General features: G+C 57.5%; 1 long non-coding RNA gene across 1 annotated transcript in view; it reads right to left on the minus strand.

The window, feature by feature from the left end:
* The window catches only part of LOC104080599, a 1,313-nt gene extending 437 nt beyond the window's left edge, over positions 1 to 876 (minus strand). Inside the window, exons 1-2 of the long non-coding RNA XR_683565.1 lie at positions 797 to 876; positions 515 to 651 (exon numbers count right to left, since the gene is read on the minus strand). This is a non-coding gene — a long non-coding RNA (uncharacterized LOC104080599). The remainder of the gene's footprint in view (positions 1 to 514; positions 652 to 796) is intronic.
* Between the last annotated feature and the right edge of the window lie 16,019 nt (positions 877 to 16,895).

Here is a 16,895-nt window from a genome sequence, read left to right on the forward strand (position 1 = left end):
TTGGGGCCTCCCGGGGTGCATCTCCCCCCTTCCTCCCTGTGCACACTGGGCAAGGCCAGCCCTCACAGACGGAGTCCGTATGGGTTTAAGACTACCAGGAGCCACAGGAGAACTGAGCCAGGGCTGCATGGCTTGGTGACGAGCTGAGATTACACAGCCACAGCCTTCTCCTTGCCTTGGATGCCAGGCGGAAAATCAGCCCGGGTTCCAACGAAAATGATCCTGGGCTCACAGCAAATGTCCCTGCCAGCCCTGGCAAGGCTGCTGTGCGTGGCTGGATGTCAGCATGTGGGGGTCTTACATGGCCCCGTGGTGGGACCGGGGGCTGTGTGTTACTGCTGCCAAGCCTGTGAGCCACCGGCCAGCTCCAGCGGGGCTCTGAGGGCTTCTCATGCTCAGCACCCCGAAATGTTGCTGGGAGCACCCCAGTTAAGCAGGGGTTGTGAGCAGGAGCACAGGCAGGGGACACAGAGGAGGGCTGTGCAGCAGCTTGGGGAGAGGGAGGAGGACTCACTCCACGTTCTTGAGGGAGACCTTCTGGCTGGGGCGGGTGGCTGAGACAGTGATGTAGATGGGGAGGGCAGCCAGCCCCAGTAGCATCTCTGGCTTGGGGTCTGTGCCGAAGCGCTCTCTGATCACATCGTTGCGGCTCTGCAGGAGGGAGGAGAGGTATTCTCAGACAGCCACGGGGACAGGGCACCCGCCACCTGAGGGTTGCCTCCACAGGGCCCAGCCTGGGCAGAATCGTGGGGCACGAGCACCATCAGCTCCCAGTTCCTAGGAGCAAGTCCCCTACCTGGATGTACAGGTACTCGAACGCTGCAGGATCCCGGCGCAGCAGCTCCACTGGGTCCTTGGGGAAGAAACTCACACGGAAGAGGCATCTCATGCCATGGTAGTGTGTCCTCTGCACAACCTGTGGCAGGAGCAGAGGGGAGCAGTGAGCCCAGGAGCCACATATATTTGCGTGCAGGGCAGGAGACCCCCTCTCCTCTCCCCTGGGAGGAGGGAACTTGATTTCTCTCCTCCATGCACCACCTGATCCTTTCATCCTGGGAACAGCCCAGCCTTCCTTAGTGTGACAGCTTTGCCTGGTGCTGCAGGGGTTTATGCCACCAAGGCTAATGCTTCCTCTGCAATCACCATTTTATCCCTGGTCCCATGCAGTGCCAGCTTCCTGGCTTTCCCAGGCAGGCCAAGAATGTTCATGAATGCTGTCTGCAGCTGCCCACGCTGCAGCACAGAGCACCTCTGTGGTGCTGTCAGGGTGGGATGGGTAAAACACTGATCATCTCCCTCTTTGGCCACCCTTTGCACCCCTGAGCCTGCAGGACCATGCCAGAGGCAAGGAGAGGCTACGGCACCCCATGGCACAACCCCGGCCAAGCCCCACGCTGGTGGGAGAAGAGCCTCCCTACGCCCCAGCCACCGGCCATGGCCGTCCCAATGCCCTCCTGCACCCAGCGGCTTACGTGGGCCAGCGGCTGCTTGTCCTGGAGCAGCAGGAACCGGTGGCTCTGCTCCGGGCTGGAATACTCCAAGACCAGGGCAAAGTGCTCGATGTGCCTCAGGGACAGGCGGTCCTGCAACGTCACCATCACATCCTGCAAACGCCATGGACAGCCTTGGGTGCGAGGCACTGGCTCCCTCCCAGGGTGGGAGCTGGCACCCCACTGAGAGCACCCTCCTCCCTGGCACCTGCGAACACGCCAGTGCAGGATGAGGCCCTGCAGTGCTGAGAGGGGCTGTGGGATGGTACCCAGCCACTGCTGGGTGAAGTGACCTGGCAGCAGGAGGTGACCAGAAGCCAGACCCCTAGCACCTCGGGTAACACTGTGGTGTTTTGGAAGGGGGCTGGAGGGAGCTGGCCCCTGGCAGGGGGACTCACAGGAGCATCCATCCTGGCTGGAGGACAGGCTCACAGCAAGGAGAAAAGTTAGGACTGGGAGAAGGACAGCAAAAACCCATCCCCGCCAGCTGCAAAGCATGTTGCCCGGGGAGGCGGAGGGGCTATCTATCATGTGGTGGCAGTTCACAGCCAGCCAAGCGCCACTGCAGTGTTTGTGAAAGGAAGCAAGAGACAAAGAAAAATGAATCGGGCAGGTGGGAAGAGAGAAGCATCATGGTGCTGTGGGGGAAGTGGAGGGGCCCACCTTCACGGTGGTTCGGCCATCGAACGTAAATGATTTGATCTGCCCGTTCTCCAGGAAAACCTTCAGCACGTTGGGAATGAGGAGGAGAGCTTCTTTCTTCAACATGTCCTGGCACGCAGCGCCGGCAATGGGGGAGGCGAGGAGGATGGGGGGCACGGAGAGACGGAGGGAGAATGCGGAGAGAGAACGAGTGTCAGTGATGGAGCAGTTATGGCATCCTCCGCTTCTCTGGGCTTATGTGCTAAGAGGCACATTTCTCTTGAAAATCCAGCGTCTCTGCTGAGCCATCGAGAAGTGCAGAGCTGGAGCAATTCAGAGCTGCCTGACAGATTCACCTCCCCAGCTCCCAGCAGCTGCAGCGGGAACGGAGCATCCTACTCCGTCCAGCACATCCCAAACCCATGCCCATGCCTGGCAGCCTGTCCTGCTCCCCAGCTGTTGTCCCAGAGGGGAGGCGATAGCCAGGGTGGCTCAGAGCTGATCCCCCTTTCCTGACCCGTAACCCAAGCCTAGCCCACCTCAGCCTTGCACATGCCCTGTGCAGGAAATTGAGTGAAGGCTGATTTTATTTAGCGAGAAGCGTTTTGTTCAGATAATTACTTAATTCAATTCGCTTAAAAATAGAATTTGCTAGAAGTGCTTTACAGGGTTTTTTTCGGTTTTGGTTTTTTTTTTTTTTTTTTGTATGCTGCTTAATAAAACCTTTCTGCAATTAAGAAATAATGGCACTGGGCTGGAATGCTACTGCAGCGTAACAGCTTCCATTGCCACGCAGCAGTGCCCTGGTCACCCTGCCCCACGCACGGGTGGTCCTGTGAAGCCTTTGGCACGGGGTTGGAAGCCACAGACCTTCCTTAGGGCAGGTGCTGGCACTGCCTGGATGTCATCCCTGCGTGCCCAGAGGGACTCAGGTAGGACCAGGTTTCCAAAGACAGTTTCTGGGGCTCCATCCAGACGGAGGAACAGGGGAGGACCACGGCACGTCCCCCCAGCACCAACCCAATGCCTTGAGTGTGCCCAAGGGCATCTGCCCTGCAGGGCTCCCCGGGCCAGAGGGCTGCTCTCACCCGCAGAGCCCAAATCAGGGGAGAGGAGTCCTGCGGCCCCCAGCCATCTTGTGCCCCATGGCCCCAGGGATGCCTCAAAGGGGTGAATCATGAAGGAAGGCAGGGCAGGACTTACTGGGTCTGTCTCACCGACTGTCACCTGCTCTGAAAATCGGACCTTTGCCGGGTTGGACCTTAGCTTCGCCTTCTTGGCTGCACTGATGAAAGCAGATTTGGGAGACTGGAAAGAGAGCACCGGGTAAATCACCTGCCTGCCCTTGGAGCCATGGCGTGGGGAAAGGCAGACGACACGGGGCCCAGAGAAAGCCTCTCTGAAGCCAGCACGATGATGGGGAGCGGGCAGCAAACCATGAAATGGGGGGGTGGAAAGCAAGTCCCCTTCACTGTGTTTATACAGCGCTGCAGGCAGGGCCAGAACAATCAGTAGCAGCCCCTGAAGTCACACCAGCACCCTCAGTGTGATGGGGGAGGCTGCACCCCTAGTGGGCACATGTGCCCGGCACCCCCTGTGCAGGCTGAGCTCCAGCAGACATGAGCCAGGGCTTGCTTTGGAGGCATTGGCACAAGTTCAGACGGGAGAGATGAGCCCCTTGGATGTGGGTCTCCAGCAGCAGGGAGGAGCCGGGTGGCTGGGAGATGGGAGATGGCAGGACCCCAGGCAGCCCTGCGGGATGTTCTGGTGGCAGTGCCAGGTGCCAGGGAGTCTCTGCCTGCATACACTCTGGCACGGACATGGTCATGCCGCAGAGCTGTGTGTGTCTGAGGGCGCCGGTGTCAGCTGAGCAGCCTGACCTGGCTGGCAGTCATCCAGTGCCAGGAGAAAAAAAAGTTTTGGAGCCCGGCACACATCCTGCTCCTGATGGAGCAGCGCTGGGTGGTGGCATCTCCTTCCTGCAGAGGAGGGGAACACAGGGGAGCTCTCACACTTATCTCCTTCACTGACATCAAAGGGCTTAGCAAAGCAGAAATGATGCCCTGCCAGCACTGCCACCAGCATGATGGTTCAATCTGCTCCAGCGTCACAGGCGCCAAGCCCCAGTCCACTATCACCACTCGGTGCCAGCACCACCGCCAGCTGCACTACTCGGGGCCTGCAGCCTGGCACTCCCATCTCCCCAGGGACTCCCTGGACAAGCCTGCTGGGAACGGCAATGGTATGTCCCTCCCTGCCACCTCTGGCATGACAGGTCACTTCATCAGACACGCCTGATGCCCTCAGCAAACTGTATGGGTTTGGAGATATTTTTCCTCCCTCCCTCCTGCAAGGAGGTAGTGACGAGGACAGGGAGATGGCCGCATGCCCACACGGACCCTTCGGGGCTGCGGCAGCTCTCAGACCTGACGGCTTGGAAGAGGCTTGGGGTGGCGGGACAGCAGTCCGACACCTCAGTTGAGCTGCCTGAGTGGTCCCCCAGGGCCTCCAAGGACCCTACCTCAGTCTCCCAAAGGGCTCTTAACCCCTGTCCTGGCTCCCCTGGGGCTGTCCATGGCCCTGTCGGTCTCACCTGGTGGGTGTGCAGAACTGTGAGAATGATGAAGTCCTTGGCCTTCCTGTGACAGAAAGGAGAAATGAAGGTGGACGGGACCTCATGGTGGTGGACCTCAACATGTGCATTTGGCTATTGAGAGAGCACATCCCACCCTCCCCAGCCCGATGGTGGTCGGGACCTTCATGGGCTCCTTGGGATGCTTGGTAATAGCGCTGTGGGTGCTCTCCCAGTGCTGCCCACCTCTAGGTCAGCCAGGAATGAGTATGGCACTTGCTCCAAGGCACTCCCCCTGCTCAGGCTGAGGCTTCCTCACCCCAGCCGTGACCACTGGTGACAGTGGAGCCTGGGGGTGTGCATCGACACCCCAATGCTCCAGTTGGTGCACAGCAGCCTAGCACAAGCCCCCTCCCCAAAGGCAATGAGGGACGAGTGTTGTCCTTACCTGACGAGCTCGATGAATCTCTCTCTGGGGGCTTCACTCACGTCCTCATCATTGATGGCCAAGATCTGGTCTCCTGGCAGGAGTTTATCCTCAGAGGGGCCACCTGCCGGGAGAGAGGGTCAGGGCCAGCCCAGGCATCCTGGGGCTGTAGGGTTGGAGGAAAGCAGAAGGGTCCCAAGCGCCCCCAAAGCATTTGCCCATGTATGTAGCTGTGGAGGGCATCCCGCAGGCCCACTGGAGGGGACAGGAGAGGACAGGAGCCCAGGGAGGGGTCCCACCAGGGGAGGGTGCTGCTTTGCTTCCTGGCACCCTGCAGCCGTGTCCAGGGACCACCACACCGCACACCCTACCTGCTGCCACCGAGCGCACCACCACTGGCCTCTCGCTGCCGGCCACGAAGCCGAATCCGTAGCAGGGGTGGCGCTGGACCGTCACCTGTCGGAGCGTGTCTGAAGACAGCTGCCCACATTCCATATCATCGCCACCGCGCTCCTCCGGCATCACATGGCTGCGCTGCAGAGCAGAGGGGCAGGCTGTAATGCACCCATCATGGCAGCCCTTCCCGCTTGCCCCAAGCCCTCTGTGACCTGGAGGGCAGCCCCACGCCACCTGCCTCCTGCATTGCTGCTGGCACTGCGGGTCCCAGCAGCTTGCCGGAACATCCACAGCCCTGCCATTCTCCCTTGCAGAGCGGTGCTGCTCAGTGCCCATCCTTGCCCCAGCACCAGCAGCTCGGGCTGTCCCATCCCTGTCCCAGCATCTACTTCATTAGATAGGAGACCTGTGTGGGATAAACTCCTGGTGGTGTGACTCTGGCCATTACCTGAGGGATGCCACCGCCACGAGGTTCAGAAGAGACAGCCCTGGCATGGCTGGAGTGCCGTCTCTCTGCCCATTCTGCAGAGGTTCAAGAGCAAACTCAAGGGTTGACTTTTTCACGCCGTGTAACACGGCTGCACAGTATCAGACATAAGCGGAAACAAGTTCAGCCAGTCTGAAAACTGGGATTAAGGCAGGCTCAGCCATGGCTGCTGGCACTACGACCGAGTCTCTGCCGCCAGCCCCCGGGACTCCTCGAAGCACTGACAGCCAGAAGCCGGGAAGACCCAGCCCAGGGCAAGGTCATGCCAAACCTGCCCTTGGCATCCCAGAGCAATGCCGGCCATGGCTCCGGGCCGCTTGGCAGGGCTGCAAGCCTGCTATCGGGGAGCAATCCCAGCACCATTGGAATGGCAGTGGAGCACAGCACAAACAGATGGCAACGAGCATGGCTGCGACCAGAAAAATAAAGTGATGAAGGTGCTGTTGTTTCTGTGCTGCTCATTGCTTGTTCCTGTCCAGACTATTTAGCCTGCTTAAAAAAGATCCTTCCAGGCCTTTTGGCAACACATCAATTGTTCTGCCTCTTATCAGTTTAGGATTTGACACATCACCCATCTAATGCAATCTGTCTGCATTTCCGACACCCCCTGCCCGCTCCCAGCGCCATATATTGGCACCCACTGCAGAGTGAAGAGGGATGGCGCGTGGGTCCGAAAGAGAATGGGAGATTTTTGCAGCTCTGCGCCAGCACACGTGCAACTTCAGGCTTGAGCACATTGCTGCCAGGAAAGACAGCCCTGTGCCAGCCCTGATCCCCAGGTGACCTGTCCTGACATCCTTTAAGGGAGCAGTGTCTGGCCCTGTCCCTGCTGCCTTGTCTCCCATGGGAGCCAGGAGGGCTCTGAGCACCGGGCACCTCCACCCAGTGTCAGGGATACAGTGCTGGCTGTGGATGAGCTGCGCTCTGTGGTGATGGGATGCCACCACTGCTGGGTCCACCCTGACCCATCCCTGGTGCCTAGCCAGATGGGTACCCGTGGCTTTCCCCTCTCCCATGGAGCGGCACATGGCTGGAGAAGCAAAACAGTGAGATCCGGGTAAGGGAACTGCTGAAGAACAGAAGGGTGTGAGCATCTCCCTGGGGTGGGTGAAGTCCTACACCCGACAGAGGTCTCAGTGGGGGTGCAGCACCCGCAGGCGCAGGGTGCAGGGCCGGCTCCATGGCCAGGAGAGTGCAGCTGCAGGGAAATGCAGGCGAGACCTGTCTCCCCTGACCTCATTAGCTGCTCTGCTACTCCCATGAGCCTTTAAAAGAACAAGAGCAACAACAACAACAAAAATATCACACAATTCAACCAATTTTCTCAAACGAATGTTATCCAAAGCCATTGTCTGCAGCTGAAAAGGGGACTGAACATAGTGCTGCGTCTCCACATGCCCGGCGTGGCTGGGGAGAACACCTGCTGTTTGCAGAGATGGAGCTGGCTGCCAAAGACAGCAGAGCCGCCGAGCTGCTGGCTTCCCAGGGGAGACCCCCCCACCTTTCATCCCCCGCAAACTACCCACAGCAACTCCAGCCCCCCCATCAAACAAGCCCCTGCAGCGCATGAATGTGAGGATAAACTGTGGGGCTCAAAGCACTGGGATGCTTCAGAGATGTGGCTGAGCTCAGTGCGATTGCTCTGGGGAAACTGAGGCAGGGGTTTGCTCACTAAGTCACAGCCAAGTGGATGACAAGTCCCAGACTACAGCTGCCCAGTTAAAGCTGTTGTGTCCCCAGATCTGTCCTTTTGTGTGCAATTTGGGAGTGGGTCTCACCCCTGCTCCTCCCCACGGAGCCCATGGCTGAGCCATGACCCTCCGATGACCACCCAGGAACAGCAGCCTCTCACGCGGCTGAATTACCATCAGAAAAGGTTAGCAGGAAAATCTTTGCAGCTTAAATGGACAAAAGGAAAAGAAAGCTGTCTGCCGACCAGCGTTAAAGGGAAGAGGGGAATAAAGAGCTGGATACTGACAATAAAACTCCTTTACCAGGCTCTTAAGCTGCTCCTCTCCTGATAAGACTTTGACGCTGCAGAAGCATTACCAGGAAATTAAATAAAAGAGGACCAGTGTCCTCATAAGCAGGACTTATCCACTCCCGGAGAAGCAGTAATGTGCTCAGCAGCAGGTATGACATGCCTTCTCCGGGCTGCGGCTCTGAACATCCTTCCCGTGGCAGATCTTCCACGCTGGGCTTGGGGCACAACATGTGCTCGCCCTGGACCAGAGCAAGAGGTCAAAGAAAACCAGCAGCAGCAGTGGGTAATGCTCTCCCTAACACTGGTAATTACAGCTTGGCTACACCCCAGGACCCCAGGAGCCATTGCTTCTCTGAAGCCTGTTTTTTCCGTTTCTTCTTCTAATTCCTGGGAAGAGAAGTGTGCTGGGCTGCAAATCTCTCGGCCTTGCTCTCACAGCAGGGAACAGGAGCTATAGAACAACCCCTGGAGCTCAGCAGCTCTGCCCCGTCAGCAGCACCCAAACCCAGCCCCATCCCGGGTTCAGCCGCCAGTGATCCAGGCCACACTGCTTGGAAAACACCTGCCACCCCCCTCAGTGGGCACAGACCAGCACTGACCCCATCCCACTGCAGGGAGCAGATGGCCGTTCATGTCCGTGTCCCCACCCTGCCTATGTCCCTGCCTGCCTGTTGCCCACCCCCAGCCTGAGAGGCTGCACCGTGTCCCCTCGCATCCCTGGGGACCACCATGGCACAATGCCACCGAGACACAAGGTCACTGGAAAACAGTTCAGCACAAGGTAAAAGGACTCGCCAGGAGAAACCCCCCCTGTGCCCATCCGCAGCAGGAGCCCACCACAGACGTGCTGCTGTGGGAGGATGTCTGCTCCTCATCTGGCTCATGGTGTCTCAACCAACACGGCATGAAGATATCTCCTCTCCTGGGGCTTGGTCGCTTATCTCCTGTGCTCAGAGCTCAGACACTGATCCGGTCACACTCTGCCGCCCAAGGTAAGAGAGACATCAGCTTCGTCTGGTCACTCCCCACCATGATACACCGCCAAGGGATGTGCCTTCAGTTTCCTGCGCACCTTCAGACCTCCGCGCTGCAGAGCAGGGCTGAATCCAGAGCCCTCATTCCCCCCGCAGACAGATGAAGGCAGAGCAAGAGTTACTCCAAAAGCTGACGCATACATTTTTAATTTCTCACTGCAATGAATTTCTGCTCCCTCCGAGGACTGGTTTTCTCTCTTTGCTTTTAGTGCTGACTGACCACCTCTGCTAGCGGGAAAAGCCACCAGAACAAACCAGTACCTGCCTGGGAGGAGCGGTGATCTCCATCTACCCAGGACACTCGCACCATTTCCAACCACCTTTAAACAGGATGGCACGAGATGGAAACACTTTCTGCAGCTGAAGAAGGGCTTACAGCTGAGCCCCAGAATGGGGAGTGGGTACGGAAAGGTCTCAAGCATTTTGCAGAGGGGCACTTTGCACAGATGGCACTGCAGGGGTGGGTGCCAGCTCTCCTCCCCCTTCGTCTGCTGCCATGAACACCCCGAGAACAAACAGAGCCTGTGGATTCCTGTCTCTCCCGCTGCAAAACCATGCCCTGCTCCTCCATCTGCCAGGCTGCAGTTGGTGAACGGCTTGTGAGGCATGTGGGATCCTAAGCACATGTGGCAATGGCAGGAAATGCTGGGGAACGGGCCAAGAAGTGTTTTTATGGGGAGCATATGGCAGCTGCAGCCTCGCACGCTGGTCTCCATCTCAGATGGAGCCCGCAGGGCTGCCAGGGCACGTAGGGACCAACAGCGGGGACAGAGCTGGCCAGCATGGGATCCACCGCGACGTGCATCTCTGCTCTATATCAGTCCTGCACATCTGCACCCAGCAATCATCTTGTCACCTTGGAAGATGCCATTTGGACCACTTTAACATGTCAGACATCCTCAGCAAGGGCAAACAGATGCTCTACTTCCAGACCACCATGAAGTGAAGCTGCTCAGACATGCAATGCACACGGAGGTGGCGTTTGATGGCCCAGTAATGGCTGCCCTTGCTTTGGCAGTAATTAACAGCTGGCTGAAGCGAGGAGGGCTGGACCGAGGGCTGCCAGCCTGGCTGAGACTGACGTTAAAGGCAGCAGAATGACCCAGGCCTTCACGGCTGGTCCTTCGTGGACCCAGTCTGGAGAACTGCAGCCTGCATACAGCTCTGCCATATGGCCCAGGACTTTACCCCCTGTGCTCCAGCTTGCATTTGCTGTCAATATTAGGAAGCAATCTAAAATCAGTAGAGCTCTTCAAAAGGGTTAGCAAGGGTTAGCTTTACCGCTGGCCCTGGGTCTGTCCTGAGCTGGCAAGTATGCCAGGTATGCTGCTGGTACAGAGGTTGGGTGCCAGATGGCAACTGTTCGAGGGCAAAAATACTCCGGCCTTTCAGCGCAGGAACAAGCAGACAGTGAGCCGCGTCCCCCAGCACAGCCGGAGCTGAGCTGCTGGAGAAGCCAGTGAGCAGCCACAGGCAGCTGTAAATAATGAAGCAGCCTCAGCCTGTCTCCGGGCAGCAGCCGCAGCTCTCTGCTGCTCAGCCAGCTTTTTAAACGGTCCTGGCATCTCAGCTAGAGAAAAACACAGGCAGAGGGGCAGGGAGGGATGGAGGCCAGGTGGAAATCCCAGGACCTGTGATACCTCAGGGGTGGCAGAGAGGGATGGAGAGGGCCTCAGCCCCCCCGGCAGGGAGTGGGACCGGCCTGACCTGGCGCTGAGAGCTGCATCTTGGAGGGTGAGAGGGGCCATTCCCAAAGTAATGCTGCTTATTAACAGAAAATACAGTGTGAGCATGGCTAACAAAGACCCTGCACCCCAACAGACATGCTCAGGTCAACAGAAGAAACAGCTTCTGTGCAGGGAGAGGCTGTCCTGAAATAAGCCCTGTGAGACACGGCCCAGAAGCACCACTGAGAATCTGAAGCCCAGCCTGGATCGCACCTTCCACAGGCACACACTCACAAACAACATCTTCCTCATCTAAGACTTGGGCTCTCCAGCCTGGAAAGGAAAAGAGGAAGAGGGACTGTGACGGGGCCCCTAAAACCATGGGGCAGGGAGCCGGCACCGCATGAGAACTGGAGGGCCCCTGTGGAAGGAGGTTTAACACAGGAAAAGGCCACCCAAGAGCCAATTAATCCCTGGAGCTCACCACCACAGGATGCTGGGGAGGCTGTAAATTCAACTGGGTTTGAAAAGCAATTTCCAGCTACTAAATTCAGAGGCCTCCAAAATTCCCATGGCCCACCTCTCTAGCACACCGATGGGGCGCGTACCCACCTGCGCGTGTCAGGCCACTGGCTTGGGCTCCCTGAGGCGCGCGTGAGCGTGGCAGAGATGGGACGCCACTTGCATGCGCCTGAGTGTGCCGTTGGGTGCCTTCAGGAGGCAGCAGGGCTCCAGGGCAGGCACTCGGCAGCAGCGCCGAGGGGCATCGGGTACCTGCAGGAGCGAAGGATGCTGAGCGTGAGATGATAAAGACCTCCAGGGTGTCTGCACACACAGCCTGGCCGTGCCCACACAAATTGGGGACAGGCTGGGGTGCTGTGCAACCTGTCTGAATGCCCCCCAAAGACAGAGGTTTGCCTCATTTGTGTGGGTTTCCACACTGTTACAGACACCATTCCCTTGTAAATGCGAATTGTTTTTACCTGGGGGCTCCCACCATTTTCTCTTCCAATTTTCCACATGATTTTTGGCTGTTTAAGGGATTTTTGTTCTCCCCAGCTGGAGAAGCACCTTGCCGAGAGCAGGATCAAAGCAAAATCCTTTAGCAACAGGGTCAGGCCCAGAAGGTTCGTGCTCCTGCCTCACCCAGCAGCAGGCAGGGGAGCCCCTACCCTGGGCCTGCCGGCAAAACTGAGATGATCTGGAAAGCCTAGTCCAGAGGAGAGGGACTTGGGACAGGCAGGGCTTCCCTCGCAGAGCTCTAACAATCTGCGAGGGGAAAGCCTGTCTCCTCTCTAGTGCATTCAGCACGTGCTCTGAGCATAGGCTGCAAAGCCACACCATGGGACAATTTTTTTAGGGTATTTTTCTTTCCCTTCGGGGATGCCCAAGTGGCTGGGCACTAATCTAGGTCCAGGGAGAAGCTGGTTTCCAGCCCCTCCTCTGCTACCATCCTTCACGGTGACCATGGGCATGTTACCTCGGTCTTCTCCTCCGCGGTGCTCCACCGGTGTCAGCGGGCAGGAGCCCCTCTCGCCCAGCCAGGGCAGGGCTGGGGAAGATGTTACAGTCTCGGAGGGATTTTTATCTCTGCGAGGACTACAGGAATACAGTAAACAGACAGTCAACACTGGGCTAAAATGAGATGAACACATAAGAGGATTAATCAGAGATAAGGAGTGATGGAATAAAATTCGCAGCACTTTTCTCCCTTATTTGAGTGACACTTCAGCTGCGTGATGGGGGCTTGGAGTGACACCAATTCCCCACCATAGCCTGGCCGCTCTCTGTCGCTCACTTACTGCTGCTGATTGAACACTCAGCTCCTACGTTCCCTGATTTTAATTCAGGAGACCTTCGTGTTGTATTAACTTTGCTTTCTGGCAGTACTGGAGACAAACACTCTCAGCCCAGTGGGGAGGACGGGGCTTACACCAGGCAATGGGTGCCAGCCCCAGGTGCTCCTGCCCCTCTCATGCTGGCACGGGCAGCTTGAACCCAAACCGAGCCTCTCCTGCAAGAGACCCCAAATGCACACAGTGTGTCCCCAGAGCCTCGTGCTCCTCAGGGACAGGCTCTGGCTGCTGCACCGCACAGCGGCTCCTCTCCGGCGCTGAGGCAGCAGGAGCACGGCTCCCTCCACGCCTGCCCGGGCACCAGGCGAGGGACCCTGTAGCTGCCCGTCTTGCTCTGAAGGATTTGCAGGAGGAGAAATTTATTGCTGCGTATAACGTCCAGAGGGGAGTTAAATAAAGGTGGGGAGAGTTACTGATCCTTTATATCCCATTAGCGAGAGGGCACAGTCTGGATCCCCTCCCAGGTGGCAGTGAGGAAGATTCAGGAAGGCTGTCAGCCCCTCTCTCCCAGCGCCACAGAAAGGGACTTGAAAATCCAATCAAGCACTTTCCTTTGGGCCCTCACGAATCCCAGGACTTTCACTCTGGGTTTACAGAGAGAAATTTGCTCAGCTGATGACTTGCTGGAGGTTTTCAGGACTGCTATCTCCACCCAGTGCAGCGCAGCGCAGCGCAGAGCAAGGAAGGGGCCTGGGGGAAGGGATGCCAACGGAGCAGGCAGGACCGCAGAAGCAACAGCAACATCCCCAGCCCAGATGGCTGCGTGACAGCCCCCGGGTGCAGAGGGACTCTGAGTCAGACGCAGTGAACTCACCCAGCACCTCCCAGGGTGGTCCAGTGACCCACGGCGCAGCCCTGCCAGCCCGTCCAGGGCGAGAGCTCAACCTTGACATAAGAGGTGGCAAACCCTGCAGCATTTCTGGCAGCACAACATTGGCAAGAAGGTCCCCAAGCCACAACAGAGCTGGCCCATGAGCTTGACTGTGTGGCAGCAGGGACTGTCCCACCAAGCCCCCGATACTGTCACCAGCCTTGAACAGAGCTACACAGGAACCTGCTTATGGGAGTTGACAAACACAGCATCACTGGGTTCCCCTCCACCCCTGCCTTTTCTGGGAGCCCTTTCCATGCTCCGAGGCTCAGGAAAACTCTTGAGCTGATACCAGATGATAGAGGCAAAACAATTACAAAAAGAAAAAAGCAAAGGAGCAGGGGAAGCCTTTGAGCACAATGCTTTCAGCCTGGGGCTGCCGGCATTTCTAGCAGAGAGGCTTAATTTATACTTCTTTATAATCTCTTTATAACCTGCTCCAAGCTCTGCTGCCTGTGCCAGCATGCTCCTGGGGGCGCAGGGAGAGGAAGGGACTCTGCAAGCTGCAGCGAGCTGGCTTGTGAGTGCAGCGCGCTTCCCAGGTAGCCAGGCCTATATTTAGAGGCACACCCGCCCACGCGAACTCTGTTTTCTACACATGTGTGTACAAACATTACACCGAACCAGCAGCCTTGGGAGACAGCGTCTCTGTTTGTTGACAGGAGACATGCGCGTCTCACCAGCCGCACGCCTCCTCACGCACAAGTCACCTGAAGGCGCTCGCCTGGGGAAATGCACGGGCACAGGGACGTGGAGCTGCTCCTGCGGCGGCACGACCTGACACGCGTGCCCCAGGGTCCCCTTGGGATGCACACAAGCACACTTCCCTGTGGGATGAATGCACCTCGGATCCCTGTGGGATACAGGCATGCATGGTCTCCCGTGGGATGTGCACATATATGGTCCCCCCATGGGGCACAGGCACCTGGGGCCCTGTGGGATGCATGCACACATGGTCCCCTGTGGGACACAGGCAGGGGTGCTGGGAACGCCCAAGTGACCTCCCTTCCACCAGGCCAAATGCCACCCAAGATCTACCACCTGCCTACGGCACAAATCCCTGCCGGTCACCCACCAGGCTGCCTGCCCACTGGCACACAGCCCTCGTGCTCTGCCAGGGCTCCCAGGCAGCACCCAAGGTCACAATCGCCTGGCTGTGGCAGAAGAAGGAGTGCAGATGCCAGCGCAGCCTTTCGGTCCCTGGCGTACCAGATGGGACCGAATTACCAGCAAAACCGAGATGCTCATTACCCGCATGCTGTGTGGGTGGCCCCCACCGCCGGTGACTCGGCTGTGCCCGTGCTGGCAGGCGCTGCTCCATGGGGCCATTGCACTCTGCACGCACCACAGCGTTTGGAAAGCATTGGTAATGCAGAGAAACACCCTGACAGGTTTCTAAATCAAACTAAATGATTTATAAATTATCAATGTCATGAGTTTGCCTCCCCTGTCAGATGAGGGAGAGTGACAGCTCAGGCTGCTGCTGGTAGGCGAGCAGTGACCGCCTCAAACGGAGCCGGCACACCGGCCACGTCCCGCGCACGGCTCCTGACAGAGATGCCGGTGTGGCTGCTGCTGAAGGCACGGTAACACTGGCAGGCATCTACGCACCGAGCTTCATAGCAGCGGATCTCAGCACTCCTGCTGCATAAGAATCTGATGATTTTCCGAGTTCCTGCTGTAGTAATTAGCTTGATCAGCCCATGCAAATCAGTTTCTATTTGATATCAGCCTTATTTAATGGGATCTGCTCAGCATTTGCCTCCTGAAGTTTTCACACAGATCAATCTTCCCCATTTCAGGTGTGAAAGGCAACTGGGGCAGGGAATGGTTTCCCCTGCCCAGCACAGGACCCAGCTTGGTGCTTGCCGGCAATTTCTTGGCTTCATTTCTCATGCACAAGTTGACGTAGTTTCCAGAGACAAAGGGGCTTAGGCTCTGACAACCCATCTCCTCTGGCAATGGATTATGTCGTTAGATCGTTCCAGTCATTTAGAGGAGCATTTTGGATAACCCAATTTATGCAATTTAGCCCTTGGTGGGTTCAGAAGGAGCACCCCTCCACCGCTGCCTATTTTGAATATGCAAATCCACCATGCACAAGGAGATTCATTTTGTAAAGTGCAAGCTGAAAAAGCAATGCCAGTTCTCATCCGTTTCTGGCTGACATTTTATTTAATAGGCTCTTCATTTGCCCCGATGTCCCCGGCAGCAGTAACAACTGCCTCTTCAACCTCCCATAACTCACCGCGAGCGCCCTTCCCGGGAGCCAAACCAGGGGTTCCGGTGCCTCGGCAGGATTTAACCCTCCTGATCCCACTGGTATCATGCTTGTTTCTGCCTGGCAGTTAATGAGCTCTTGGGGCAGGGGTTCGCCTGATAGCTGTGTCCTGGAGGAGGCTGATCACATTAGCAGTGGTGAAGGCGTTATGACAGCAACCTGCCCCAACCTGTTCAATGCCCCATCCCCGGCGCTGGCTCCAGGAGCTCTTGGACTGTGTCATGTCTTGCAGCACCGACTGATAACCCCAAACGGACAGATAATCCCCAAACCTCATCCCTCAGTCCCGATCTCTCCAGGAATGCAGACACCTGAACCTTCTTCGAACCGTTGGGTCAGGGGTCCCCTGAACTCCTTAGAGAGCCCGGGCTGGAGCCCAAGCCAACCCATGCAGACTGTCTGCGCTGCACAGACCTTCCCCAGCTCGATGGACCCTGGACCAGGCATTTTGGCGTGCTGTACCCTGAGATGTGCACAAGCCCACCAGCAAGTGAAACCTCTGGGAATGCACACAGGTCTGCTCCGAGCCCCCACCCAGGGCCCAGGACCCCTCTTGCTGGCTGTCCTGCTTGGGTTTGTCTCGCTCCCTCCTACCTCTTTTCTGTTCATCTCCAGAGCCCTGCTACGGTGCTCCCAGCTGATCTGCAGGGGCTTTAGCTCACCATTCACTGGGCTGGGCTCGGCGTATCAGCCCCAGCCAGGGCAGGTACAGAGAGCAGGTCTCAGAGGCTGTGCTCTCGGCACTCCCGGTGCCCCCAGACCAGGCTCGTGCAGGGCAGACGCTAAGCCTAAATGAGCTTTGCCGAGGGGAAAAACCCCTCCGGCAGAAGGAAAGGGGGATGTCCGGAAGGGTGTCTCAGCCCTGCAGAGAAGGGGACAGGGCTGTGGGGAAGGAGCTGGGCAGCAGGGCAAAGAGCTGCCTCTGGGAAGGGAGCCTGTGCTTGAAGCAGCCAGCTGCCCTGGCAGACCACAACCGGCACGGCTCTCCCCACCAACCGCACTGCTCGCCTCTTTTTTTTTTTTTCTTCCCCTCTCCTTTTCTCCAATTTATCTTTTTGACACATTCAATGATGCTCCTGCAGACTGAAAACAATAGAGACAGAGCTTCAGCCAAGGCAATTTCGGAGCTGAATCAAAGCTAAAATAACCTAGGCACAGAGCAGCTGAGCAAAGACAACTTGGCGAGGG

This window comes from Fulmarus glacialis, unplaced genomic scaffold, assembly GCF_000690835.1.
Source record: "Fulmarus glacialis isolate BGI_N327 unplaced genomic scaffold, ASM69083v1 scaffold14550, whole genome shotgun sequence".
NCBI lineage: Eukaryota > Metazoa > Chordata > Aves > Procellariiformes > Procellariidae > Fulmarus > Fulmarus glacialis.